The sequence below is a fragment of the Nelumbo nucifera genome, chromosome 3 (assembly GCF_055504915.1).
Source record: "Nelumbo nucifera cultivar China Antique chromosome 3, China Antique-T2T, whole genome shotgun sequence".
Classification (NCBI taxonomy): domain Eukaryota; kingdom Viridiplantae; phylum Streptophyta; class Magnoliopsida; order Proteales; family Nelumbonaceae; genus Nelumbo; species Nelumbo nucifera.
This window is the reverse complement of record NC_142651.1, coordinates 30,394,309-30,407,157: the sequence shown is the minus strand read 5'-3', so window position 1 is coordinate 30,407,157 and position 12,849 is coordinate 30,394,309. Positions and strand designations below refer to the sequence as shown.

Below are 12,849 nucleotides of genomic sequence, written 5' to 3'. Positions count from 1 at the left end.
CTTCAAGCGGAAATGGCTTTGATCCCTCAAAAACTCCATAATATTGCTTACTCCTTTTCTGTTTCTCGTTTCCCATTCATCTATTTAACCAGAAGAACTCAGCATGCATAATACCCACAAACAAGTTCATCACTTCAACAAAACAATCAAAGAAAAACATAGGCAGAATATCCGAACAATTACACCCACATACAATAATCCATACCAACAAAAATCCAAATAAGAAAAAAGCCTAGACAAGAGATAGAGAACTGAGAGACCAATCCCAGCAGAAATAAATACAACTCATCGAACAAGACCCAATCAAATATAAAGAACGAAAAGAGATACCTACGAAGTAAGAACTCTGCAATTCCGCTTTTCTTTTTCGGCTACTGAGAGAGTTAGAGAGACTGATAAAAGAATAAAACCCTAAAAGGCCGTTCGGATAGTTTGCATGATTCACGAGTGTTTGGATTGGATTATGTTATGTAGAACCGGTTCCAGAAATCAACCCAATAATAGCTCTAACTTTAGAAACAATAGTAAGGCAGATTCTCAGATATTAGAAAGTCGACAATCCCGGGTTTCCGAATTCATGTGGAGACCCAGAATTTTTCTTCCTCCCGTCATGTTCCATGTTTCCATAGCCCCTTCTTCTTCTCAGTATTCTGGTCTGTAACTTCTTCTTCGTTGTGCCAAAAACGGAACGAAGCCTCTTTTCTTCAACAATTAAAGCTTCATGATTATCTATTTAACATCAACATCGAAGAAGAACCGGGATTTCGAAGAGAACTGAGAAGGCTATGAAAATATTTTAGCGGTAAAACAGAGGACGAAGCAAAAATATGCAGAAGGGTCGAACCAGCATACGGAAATCACAAGAATGGGTAAATTACATACTACCATCCACCCTCCACCCTGTACTTTGCGTAGTGACAAGCCCGCTGAATTTTTTTTATTCCAACAATTTTGCGGGTGCAAATGGATCGGATCATCATCCGACCCCGATCTTATTTGGTTGAATTCGGATAACCTTTGTTCGGATGTTTGGATCAAATATTATGATTCAATCAAAAATATATTTTTTATATTATATTTTTATAAATTTTGTTTTTATTTTATTTATAAAAACATGTATATACATTTTTATAAAAACATGTATATACATTTTTATAAAAACATGTATATGTATAATAAAAATAATTAAAAAATATTTATATTTTTTGTTTTTACTTTATTTAAATTAGTATATTTTAGTTTTCTTTTAATAATTTATTAATTTTTAAAGAAAACAAGTCAGATTGGATCATATCCAAAGATCTGACTTATCAATAGGATTCAAATCCGATCTGTTTGCATCCCTAATTTTGCCCTTTCATTAAGAAAAATCTGATGTGACTGTCACGTAATTATTAAACAATTTTAAATCCCAAAACTACCCTTCTCCTTATTTTGTAGCCTTGGAGATGAAAAATCTCATTTGACTATGTGATCCAACTGCATGCACCAATGCATTCTAACTACTGAGCTGTTAAATTTGGATTCCATACTCTTGTCTTATTGTTAGTTTCTACAAAATTATTGCAAAAAAAAAAAAGATATTTTAAATTGAGGAAGGCTATGGATTTAATTGTGTTGGAGCACAAAGTTGTGTTTGTTCCAATGTTTTCAATCTATCAAAATTGATTCAGCCATGATTCTAGATTTGATTTCCTAAAACCCAAGTGTTGATGCTCGGGATAGCCAAGGACAACAAAGTAGTTTCGCCCCTAGACTCCAAAGGGTCACTCGAAGGCTTCAAGGGTTCAGGGAGCTTGTTGTCAAAGCCGAGGTACACAAGTCGAGACAGAGAGGGCTCCGAATACTGTATAAGCCGAAGGTAAGTGGCCGAGGTACTGCAAGGCAGAACACGTCAGAGGCCTCGGGTGAGAACCCAAGGCAGAGTCTCCAACGGTCAAGTGACCCAGGGGTGTGCTTAGTGTAGACGCTCTAGTGCCGCCATTTTGGCCAAGGACCTGTGAAGCCGAAGGCTGTCTAAGCAGAGGACCTGCGAAGCCGAAGGCTGCTCAAGCTGAGGGCCTGTAAGGTCCAAGGATCCATGCACGGGTCAGCTTTCTAATCAGACCGATGCATGCATTCACACGATCGAGTTGCATAAGCCGGTGGTTCATAGCGGACGGACACGTCGGTTCACCCGGAGTATCGTTTCGCCTTCCGAGGGCGGGCGTTGTTTCACCTTCCAAGGACAGGCACTCGGGGGTGCAATGCGGCTAGATCGCAGCTGCGGAAAAGTTTTGTGTCTATTGGATCAGGGACGACCTATGCCATCGCTAGCGCGTCGTTTCGCCTTCCGAGGGTGAGCGTCACGCGGTGCGCCGTGATTGGGCTGCGGAGGCGGTGGCTTCTCAGCCATTGGATCTCGAGAAATCTGGGTCGTTTGTTCCCCTTTAAATAGGGCCCCTAGCGGCAACATTCTTGTTGTTTGCCTCTAAGCGCCTTTGCTTTCGAGTGAACTCAACTTCCAGACTCTCCAACCTTCAACACTTTACTCTCACTCTTTCTTCCTCTACATTTCTTAGGTAACTTTAAGCAATGTCTTTCTTAGATTATGGTCCTGAGTGCTATGATCTTCTACATGAGTCAGATGGGAGCTCTCCCCATACTCCTTCTCCCCTTCCCCCTTGAGTCCTACTCTTGCCCCCCTTCGGTAGGTGCCGAAGGCAGCCATCGAGGCGAGGACCCTCCCTGTGAGAGTGTTGCTTCTGTGACACCGAGGGAGGCTGAAGGGTCATGCCCAGCCGAGGGGGAGGGAACCCTAGACCATGTTCCCGGGACGAGGGTTGCCTAGGTAGTAGCTGAGACTAATGTCCTCCGCCTGGGTTTCAAGAACTCTCTGGATGGGGACCGGGTCAAAGCTCTAGCAAGGCAGTACTTCATTCTCTCGTCCTATGGTATGAGGGTGCCCGAAGTAGGCGAACGGCCGTGGACTCCTAAGGAGGGGGAGAACTGCGTCTACCAACATTTTTCTCCAGTTTGGTCTCCAGTTTCCCCTTCATCCGCTGATTTCCGAACTGTTGAGGGCGTATGGGATTACTCTTAGCCAGCTGGTGTCCAATGTCGTTAGGGCCATAGAGGCCATGCTGGTGGTGGCTCGGTTCCAGGGGGTGGAACTGACGCCAAGGCTCTTCCGAGCATTGTTTGTGCCAATGAGGCATTCTTCCGAGAATGGCACGTACTACCTCTAACCCCGTAAGACCAAGCCGACAGACAACCCTTCTTCCATGCATAATTGGAAGGGAAAATTCTTTTTTCTGTCATGTCCTGAGGGTTAGTCCTTCAAGTTGGGGTGGGGAGAGGGTAGCCAGGCTGCGGAGAAAAGTGTCCCCGTGCTCACGAGTGAGGAGAACGATGATCTTGAGCAGTTGCTTGACCTAGGGATAGTCCGAGCCTAGCCCTTGGTGGAGGAGGAGGTCCCACTAATTTTTTCGGGGCTCAGCCCTGCTCCCCTCGATAGGAGAGGCCCTACGGTCCCTTAACACGTCATTTTCCCCCTTGTTCTTCCCTTTTTTTTTTGCTGCATTACTGATGGCTTTACTTTGTTTGCAAAGGTGTCGATGGATGCCCACAAGGCTGTTCTGTATCGTGCTCACGCCATGCAGAAGGAGCGGGCTAAAACGCCTCAAAGGCCTTATGACGGGCAGAAGGAGAAGGACTCTACCCCTGCAAAGGGGGGCTCCTCTCATCAGGTCCCTGGTAAAAGGGACTACTCCAGCAGCTCCTGTGAAGGGAGCAACTTCACAAGTCCCTGCCAAGGGGAAGAAGCCTACTGAGGCGGGAACAGCTTGTGCCACCGAAGCCGACCATTGGGTCGCAAAAGCCTACCCAAGAGACAGAGACGGGGCAGAAGAGGTCGCCCGAGGATGCCGCAAGGGGTCAGCCCCCACAAAAGGTGACCCGTTTTGGGGGCTCGATGGGGGATGCCTTGAGGGGATCCCAGAGAGAGCAAATGGGGCCATTTTCTGTCCCCACACCCTTAGATGAGCTCGCTAAGCGGTCCAACCAAATCTTTCGTCCCCAGTGGAACATTCTCGAGGGGGACTCCATCCGGGAGGAGGGGGTTGGTTAGGCCCTGGTGAGTGGGGCCCTCCTCCCGAGGGACCGCTTTTAGATGCTGGAGAGCGTGCCCAAGAGGGTCTACACTCAGGGCCTGGAAAGCCTGGCCGAGGTAACGCTTCTTCCTTCTTCTCCGTGCCTTCTTGTTTTTCTGTGGAGCGCGCACTATCTATCTGTTTCTTTGTTGTAATTCACTATGTTGGTCTCCGGGACCGGCTGAAGCTAACCTTGGCCCAGATGGACAAGTTAGAGGAGGAGAAGGGGAAGCTCCAACAAGCTGTCGCCGCTGCTGAGGAGAAGTACCACAAATTCCGGCAGATCCTCATCAACGAACAAAAGTTCCGTATGGAGGCTCAGACGCAGCTGAAGGAGGCGCAGGAGAACCTCTCCAAGGAGCAAATGGAGAGGGCTCACATCGCAAGCCTTCTCTCCGAGGCAGAGCGACTCCTCACCTGGGCCGAGGGAAATGCGGTCGAGGTGAAAAAGAGGGTGGCCAAGGCGGTGAAGAGGGCTGAGGGAGCAGCGAAGCATGCTGCGGAGGCCGAACAGAAGGCCATTGAGGCTGAGAAGAGGGGCCAGGAGGCATAAAAATAGGTCGAGGAGCTGGTCGATCTTGCCTCCGGGGCTTACTTGGACGGGATCAAGGATACTAAGAAGGCGCTCGCAATGGATCTACCTGACTTTGACGTTGAATCTTTGAAGGTGATCCTTAATTCTCCCGAGGAGGCTACCAATTCTGCTCTTCCCCCTCCTGTAGGAGGCAAGGGCTAAGCTGGGATTTTTTCTATTTCTTCTTCTTTCTTTTTCTTCTTTTTGACAATGTACATGTATTCAGCTTGAGGGGTCATGGAACAGATTTGTAAAGCCAAAGGAATTTTTGTGCATAATGAAAATCAGTGACATTTTTTGATTTTTTTTCTTCAACTGTTGCACTTGTGCTTTGCTGTGTTATTTTTTCTTGTATTTTTCACACTTAGCTTTTGCTGACGAAGGGTCCTTGCCCCTCCAAAAGAAAAGAAATAGCGTGAGACAAGCGTAGTTCTCTTTAGTTTAGTTTATGCATAAGAGGCCTGGCAAAGAGATAGCCGAGGCGAAGCTTCTGTGGTTAGTTCGAGGCTTGCCTGGCCTGACGCCTTTTTTAAGTGTTCACTTAGGCAAGGCCAAAGAGGCCTGTGATGGAGGGAGGCCGAAGCAGAGCGTAGGGATCGTCTGGCCCTCTCCCCCTTTGCTTATGCTTGGGTAAATAGCAAGATGACCTGTCAACATGAGTGGGGACCGAGGCTGAGTTGAGTCTCGCCTGCCTCCCATTCTTTTGAGTGTTAAATTCGGTGAGGCCGAAAAGGCATGTCGTGTTGAGGGACGACCGAGACAGAGCAGAGGCCCGTCTAGCTCCACGGGGCCTAGGCCATGCTGAGGCTCGCCTGGCTCTCGTAACCCTGTGCATTAGCTTTGGCGAGGCCGAAGTGACCTGTCATGTTGGGGGGGGGGGTGGCCGATACAGGGTTGAGGCTCGTCTGGCCCAATGGGGCCTCGGAAGAGCTGAGATTCGCTTAGCTCCCATATCCCCGCATACTTGTTTTGACGAGGTCGAGTGCAACGCTCCGAGGAGGCTGGCTTCCTTTGCTGGTAGCACTAAGTGTGAAAGTTCAGGAGGCTAATCGCCGCCAAGGTGGGGCGTCGGGGCACATGGAGCCATCGGCCGTCCTGGTGTATTGTGACGCGTTAAGTCATAGATAGGGTGTTCGCTACTTATTCGTTAAGTCTTGGCGTCGGTCTAGCGAGGGGGTATAACACTCAGAGGAGGCCATGCGTCCCTACCAGTCGCGAGGCCGAAGAGTTATAAGAACTTAGTAGGTACACGCGCTGAGCATTGAACCGAAGAGGAACTTTGCTTCATTCATTTCATAATTTTGAAGAGATTTTACAATCATTTGTAGTACATCTGGAGGTTCTTCGAATTCCATGTCTGAGGTATAGGTCTTTCATTCAGGTGTTCCAGGCAAAAAGTCTCGGGTCTAACGACTTGCTTAATTCTATAGGGGCCTTCCCAGTTGGGGCCCAACTTCCCTACTCCAGGTTCGGGGACCATGACTTTTCTAAGGACAATGTCTCACTCTTTATAGTGTCTTTCTTTTACCCTGTAGCTGTAGTAATAGTCCACTCGCTGCTGGTAAGCGGCTATCCTTATCTGTGCTTTCTTTCGAGCTTCTTCCAGGAGGTCCAAGTTTGCTCTGAGGGCTTCATCATCATCGTCTTCATTGTATACCTCGACTCGGAGTGTTGGCTGGATGATTTCTGCTAGGATTACTGCTTCAATGTCGTAGGTTAAGCTAAAGGGGGTTTCTCCCATAGCTGTCTGAGGTATAGTTCGGTAAGCCCATAGTACATTGTTCAGCTCTTCAGCACACAAGCTTTTAACGCGGTCCAATCTAGTTTTTAGTCTGTCTAGTATTGTCCTATTAGTGACCTCGGCTAGGCCGTTAGTTTGATGATAGCCTACCGAGGTGTACTGTTGCCTAATGTCGAAGGAGACACACCACTCACGGAACTTAGCGTCATCAAATTGCTACCCGTTGTCGGTGACCAACATGTAGGGTAGGCCGAAGCGGCAAATGATGTTTTCCCAAAAGAAATTTTGGATGGCTCGGCTTTCACCCACTTGGTGAAGTAGTCCACTGCAACAACGAGGTACTTCCAGAGTAAAGGGGCCAAGGAGGTCCATGCCCTATTTAGCAAAGGGCCATGGGCTACTGAGGGCCGAGAGAGTGGTGGCCGGTCTGTGGCAAAAGTTGGCGTGCCTCTAGCATGGATCACACTTCTGCACCAATCTAGCTGCGTCCTTGTTGAGGGTAGCCAGAAGTAGCCTACCTTAGGGCTTTTTGGGTTAGGGCTCTCCCATCGAGGTGGTTACCACAGATGCCTTTGTGAATTTCTAGTAGCACATAGTTGACCTCTTTCGGGCGAAGGCATCGAAGGTAAGGCAAGGTGAAGGATCTTCGGTAGAGCTTTCCCTCCACCAGGTTATAGTGGGTTATCTGTCATCTGAGTCATTTTGCCTCATTTCTGTCTTCGGGTAACCATCCAGTGGATAGGAAGTTGACGATGGGATCCATCCATGAAGGTTCGATCCCTATGGGGAGTACTTGGACCTCTTCAATGGAGGGCTGAAGTATCTTCTCGACGTGCACGATATGGCCAGGGAATCCGCTTGAGGTACTTGCCAGTTTGGAAAGGGCGTCGGCTCGTGTGTTTTCAGCTCACGGGACCCACTACAAGGAGAAGCGTTGAAAGTGACGGGCTAGATTTTGAACTTTGGCGAGGTACTTGGACATACTTTGTTCCCTGGCTTCGTACTCGTCGTTCATTTGATTCACCACCAACTGAGAGTCGCTAAAGGCTTTGACGTGTGAGGAGTTGAGGTCCCTATCAAGGTGTAGACCAGCGAGGAGGGCCTCGTACTCGGCTTCGTTATTTGATGCTAGGAAGTCGAACCTTAGCGCGTACTCCAGGGAAACATCATCTAGGGTGAGAAGGATGAGGCCCGCTCCGCTTCCTTTAGCATTGGAGGAACCGTCAACAAAGAGCTTCCATCGAAGTTGAGCCTCGTCATCCACATTATCCCCCTCAACATTCTCTGGGGACTGGCGAAGGGCTCAACTAAAGGTGCATTCTACTATGAAATCTGTCAGGGCTTGTGCTTTGTTTGCGGGCCTCGTCTGGTACTGAATGTCAAACTCAAACAGCTCGATGACCCACTTCGTCAGGCATCCCGAGGTCTCAGGTTTGACAAGGACGGCCTTGAGGGGCTAGTTCGTTAGGACCAGTACAACGTGGGCCTGGAAATACGGCCGAAGTTTCCTTGCCAAAATCACGAGGGCGAAATCCAACTTTTCTATCTCAGGGTACCTAGTCTCGGCGTCGCAGAGGACCTTGCTAGCATAGTACACTGACTTCTGCACGCCATCTTCCTTGACGAGGGCTGAACTAACTGCTTCATCCCCGGCCAAGAGGTACAGGTATAGGGTTTCCCCTTCGACCGACCGAGTGAGGAGGGGAGGTGAAGTGAGGTACACCTTGAGCTCGTCAAAGGCGCATTGGCACTCCTTCGTCCATTGAAACTCTTTCAACTTCTTGATGAAACTGAAGAAGGGTAGGTAGCGGTCAACTGATTTTGACATAAAGCGATTGGGGACCGCTATTCGGCCGAGGAGTTTTTAGATCTCCTTCACCGTCCGCGGGGGTGCCATGTCTAGTATGGCCTGTATTTTCTTAGGATTGGCCTCAATGCCCCTCTGAGTGACTACGAAACCTAAGAACTTGCCTGATGTGACGCCGAAGGCAGATTTGCTGGGATTGAGTTTCATGTGATACTTCCGCAAGGTGTCGAAGGTTTTGGCTAGATCCGAGACGTGGGTCTCAGATTTCAGGCTCTTCACTACCATGTCATCCACATAGGCTTTGACGTTCCTCCCCATCTGTTCTTTAAACACCTTGTTAAAAAGGCACTGGTAGGTGGCCCCCACATTCTTGAGGCCAAAGGGCATCACACGGTAGCAGTATGTGCCATGTTTGGTGATGAATGAGGTTTTCTTTTCATCATCTAGATGCATCTTTATCTGATTATATCCAAAGAAGGCATCCATGAAGCTGAGTAGTTCGTACCCTACAATGGCGTCAACGAGGTGGTCTATCCTTGGCAAAGGAAAAATGTCCTTGGGGCAGGCTCGGTTAAGGTCTGTGAAATCAATGCAGATCCGCCATTTACCATTAGCTTTCTTTACCATAACAACGTTTGACAAACAGTCAGGGTAGTGTACCTCTCGGATAAAGCCGACGTCGAGTAGATTTTCAGCTTCCTCCTCCATGGCCTTCCACCGTTCTGGTGCAAAGTTCTTCTTGTTCTGCCCAACTGTCCTAGAGCTCGGGTCCACGCTCAGCCTGTGTATAATGACCGATGGGTCAATTCCGGGCATGTCAATGGCGGATCAAGCAAAGACGTTGGCATTATGTCTAAGGAAACTTACCAACTCGGATAGGCTCTTGGGGGGAAGGTTGGACCGGCGCGACTATTTTGTCGGGCTCGTCCTCATCTAGGGGACCGTGACGAGGTCCTCAGTCGGCTGGCCTCGACTTACTGGCTCCTCCCTGATGTCGAGTCCTTCTAGTGGCAGAGCTTCTTTATTCTTGCCCTTCAGTGTTGCCACATAGCACTAGCGGGTGGCATGTTGGTCCCCATGAACAACTCCGATGCCGTGTTCGGTGGGGAACTTCAATGCGAGGTGGTAGGAGGAGATGGCTGCCCGGATTGCATGAAGGGTTGGTCTCCCCATGATGGCATTGTAGGGTGAGCCAATCCTCACAACCAGGAACTCTGTCATCCTTGTCACCTGCTAGGGCTCCACCCCTACTATGACTGGTAGGGAATCTTGCCCTCTGGCTTGACAATGCTGCTAGAGAAGCCGACTAGTGGGGCATCTACCGATTGGAGGCGCGCTGGAGCTATCTTCATCTTTTCGAAAGCTTCGTAGAAAAGGATGTCAGCTGAGGAGCCACTGTCAACAAGGATCCTTTTGACTACGAAGTTTGCAATGGTGGCTGAGATCACCAATGCATCGTCATGGGGGACTACTACCCCCTTCAAGTCCTCATCCGTGAAGGAGAGGGGTTCTTGCTTCTACTTCTTGGGGGCCGGCCCCTGGATGTTCAACTACCTGGCATAGGCTTTGCGAGTTGAGGCCGAGGCTCTGCTTGAGGCCGTGCCTCTCACTATGATGTCAATGACGCCTGCTGCTTGTTGGTGGTGGTGCTGCTGCTAATGAGAGGATGAGGCGTCATCCTCGCCTCCGACGTAATGCTTGAGGTGGCCCCAATAAATGAGGGTGTCTATCTCATTTTTGAGATCATAACAGTCCTCGATGTCGTGGTCGGTCCCTCGGTGGAACTTGTAGTATTTTTTGGGGTTCCCCCTGCGAGGGTTCTTCTTCAATTTCTCAGGCCACTTCATAAATTTCTCCTGCCCTATCTGCATCAGAATCTGTGTGCGGGTGGAGTTGAGTGGCGTGTACTAGTTGTAGGTCGCCTGGTCTCCATAAATTTCTTCCTGTTGTTGTTGCTGTTGTTGCGGCCCTGGTCTCCATTCTTCCTCTTCTTCTCAGGGGCTCCATCCTGGTGCTCTGTGGATCTCTCATGGGCATCCATAGCCAAAGCCTCTTCGACGGTAATGTATTTCTGAGCCCTTTCTAGGAATTTCAGCTTCGTCTTTGAATAACTTTTGGCAACAGAGCACTTGAGGGCCGAGTTGGGGAGGAGCCTGTTGATAGCAGCATGCATGGAGACCAGGGGGTTGAGGTCACGGACTTCGAGTTCTTCATTCTTGAAGTAGTCGATGTGTGACCGCAGGCTCTCTCCTCGCATCTATTTGACAGTCATCAACAAGACAACGCTTTTTTGGGGGCGCCGACTGCTGATGAAGCGGGCAAGGAACATGCTGAAAAACTGCTCCCATGAGGTGATGGATCAAGGAGGGAGGCTAGAGAACCACCGCCGAGCGACTCCCTTAAAGGTCGCCTGGAAAGTCTAGCATGTCAAGGCGTCGGAGTATTCGTACAGGATCATGAGTTCCCTGAAGCTCTCCAAGTGGTCATCTGGGCCTGTATTCCCGTCGCACATCTCCAAGGCGGGAGCCTTGAAGTTCGGGAGCAGAAGTTTGGCGACGATATCAGGGGAGAAGGCATCTATTCTCCCTGGGCAGTTGCTTTGCCTAGCTGAGGTGTTAGTTCGGCCTTCCTTAACCTTTCGGAGCTAGGCTTTGACAGCACCGAGCTTGGCAAACATGGGGTCGGGCATGGCCTGCGCGCCATCCCTGACTTGACGAACATGGTGGTGCTCGATGCGGACTCCGGAGTGCTCAGAGTTGAGACCATGTGCCTCGCACTTAGCACGACGGTCATTCAGGATGTCCCAGAGGTCCGAGACGTGAGGGGAAGAGGCCCGATGCTGGCCCTCGACCCTGGAATGGGTGCTGGGGCGATCGCGTCTTCCGTCTTCGTCTCTCAGATTGGCCCTTCGGCATCAGTGATGCTGCTTAGAGGGCTGACGGTTGTTCTCCGATCGTTCCGACTCCTCCTCCCTTCGGCTGGGAGGTCTGGTGGTTTGGGAGAGCGGGTCAGTTAGGCGATTGCTACTAGAGTCTGAGGGCAAGGTTCGCTGTGCGTGGCCAAGGCAGGGAACCGATTGGTTGGTGGACCCATGCCGGCCCGGCTGTGTGGACTCCCCGGCGGGGTGGCCACCCTGGGGGCAGCCTCCTGCTTGGGGGTATCTCTGCTCGACTCACTGCGTCAAGTATTCTAGGCAGTCGAGCACGACCTGGACTGTTCACTGGTGATGAGATTTTGCGTGTTTCTTGTTCTTCGTACCATGTTGATTGGTTGGAGCTTGGCGGCTTGTTAGCTTGTTAAAGTTCTTATAGGGAGCGTCCCAACGACGTGTTCCCACAGACGGTGCCAATTGTTGATGCTCGGGATGGCTGAGGACAACAAAGTAATTTTGCTGAAGTTGAGGTGTACAGGCCGAGACAGAGAGGGCTCCGAATACTGTATAAGCCGAAGGCAGGTGGTTGAGGTACTACAAGGTAGAACACGTCAGAGGCCCCGGGTGAGAACCCGAGGCAGTCTCCGACGGTCAAGTTAGTTTGGGGTCCACAGAGGGGAGTTAGAATGTAACTCTTGAAATAAGTTCTAAGCCCAGATGCCGATTATATTCGATTCCCCTTACCTGGAGGGGGGCACCCCTATTTATACTTGAACTGCCTGAAGGTAGGTGGAGATGAGCGCATGAGTTGGGAGCCGTACGAGAGCAGTGAGAGAGGCCTCAGGGGACGCGTGGGCACTCCGCGGTTGTCTCCACACAAAGGGGGCAGAGTAACCTCTGTTGTAGCGGATCTCGTTCCCCGTTCTAGTGCTCGTGGGCTGGGCCTCCCAGCCTCAAATGGGCTGGGCTGGGTCACCCAACATCACCAAGGTTTGGTTAAACCCCATCTAACCTAGGTGGTTGATCGATTGACTCATTCGACCCTGATCATTGAGTCATGGGTTGCAGAACTAAACGTTGCAGGTCATAAATTTGTACTTGATTTTTTTATTAAGATGACCTTTATATTGATTTGGGGTAATTAATTTTTCAAGATATATGCATCCCAAATGGCCAAAGTGCCTTTCCCCACTATTTTTGCTAAAAACAATCCCATTCTTTGTCTCAAATCTCTCAAATGTCAAATTGAATATCTTTTTTATAAATAAAAAATTTAAAACTGAAATAAAAATATATTAAACATAAATTAATACATATACATACATATATTATATGTATAAAATAATTATACATTATATATATATAATCCATTTTGATCAGACAATTGAACTAGTGAACCACGAGGTCGGCAAAAAAGACTCGGCCTCTAAGTCGGTTTTTACAACATTGATTTATTCACAACATTACGTATTAAGGATGGTACTCTTATAGCCAATGAAATGATCAAGCAAGTTTGGCATTATTTATAAGGTGGACCAAGAAAAGGCTTGGAGTTATGACAAAGAAAAATGACAAAATTGGATGAAGGAATGCAATTCCACCCTTGGGTCCTTCGTGCTAATCAATGGTCCAGCTAAAATCAAATTTCCTTGCTTAGGAGGGTTAAAACATGGTGATTCTCCATGGAGGGCCTTACTAAAATGGTGGCAAGAGTTGCTGAAAGGG

The 12,849-nt window shown here is 49.0% G+C and overlaps 1 protein-coding gene across 5 annotated transcripts in view; it reads right to left on the bottom strand.

Annotated features, from left to right (window-relative positions):
- LOC104613254 (bZIP transcription factor 68-like) overlaps window positions 1-907 on the bottom strand; it is a 41,799-nt gene extending 40,892 nt beyond the window's left edge. Inside the window, exon 1 of one of the 5 annotated variants that reach the window (XM_010281023.3) lies at window positions 331-907. The gene's annotated coding sequence lies outside the window, so the exon portion shown is untranslated. The remainder of the gene's footprint in view (window positions 1-330) is intronic. The other 4 variants (XM_010281101.3, XM_088900720.1, XM_088900718.1 and 1 more) reach the window with 4 other exon arrangements.
- Window positions 908-12,849: the final 11,942 nt, after the last annotated feature.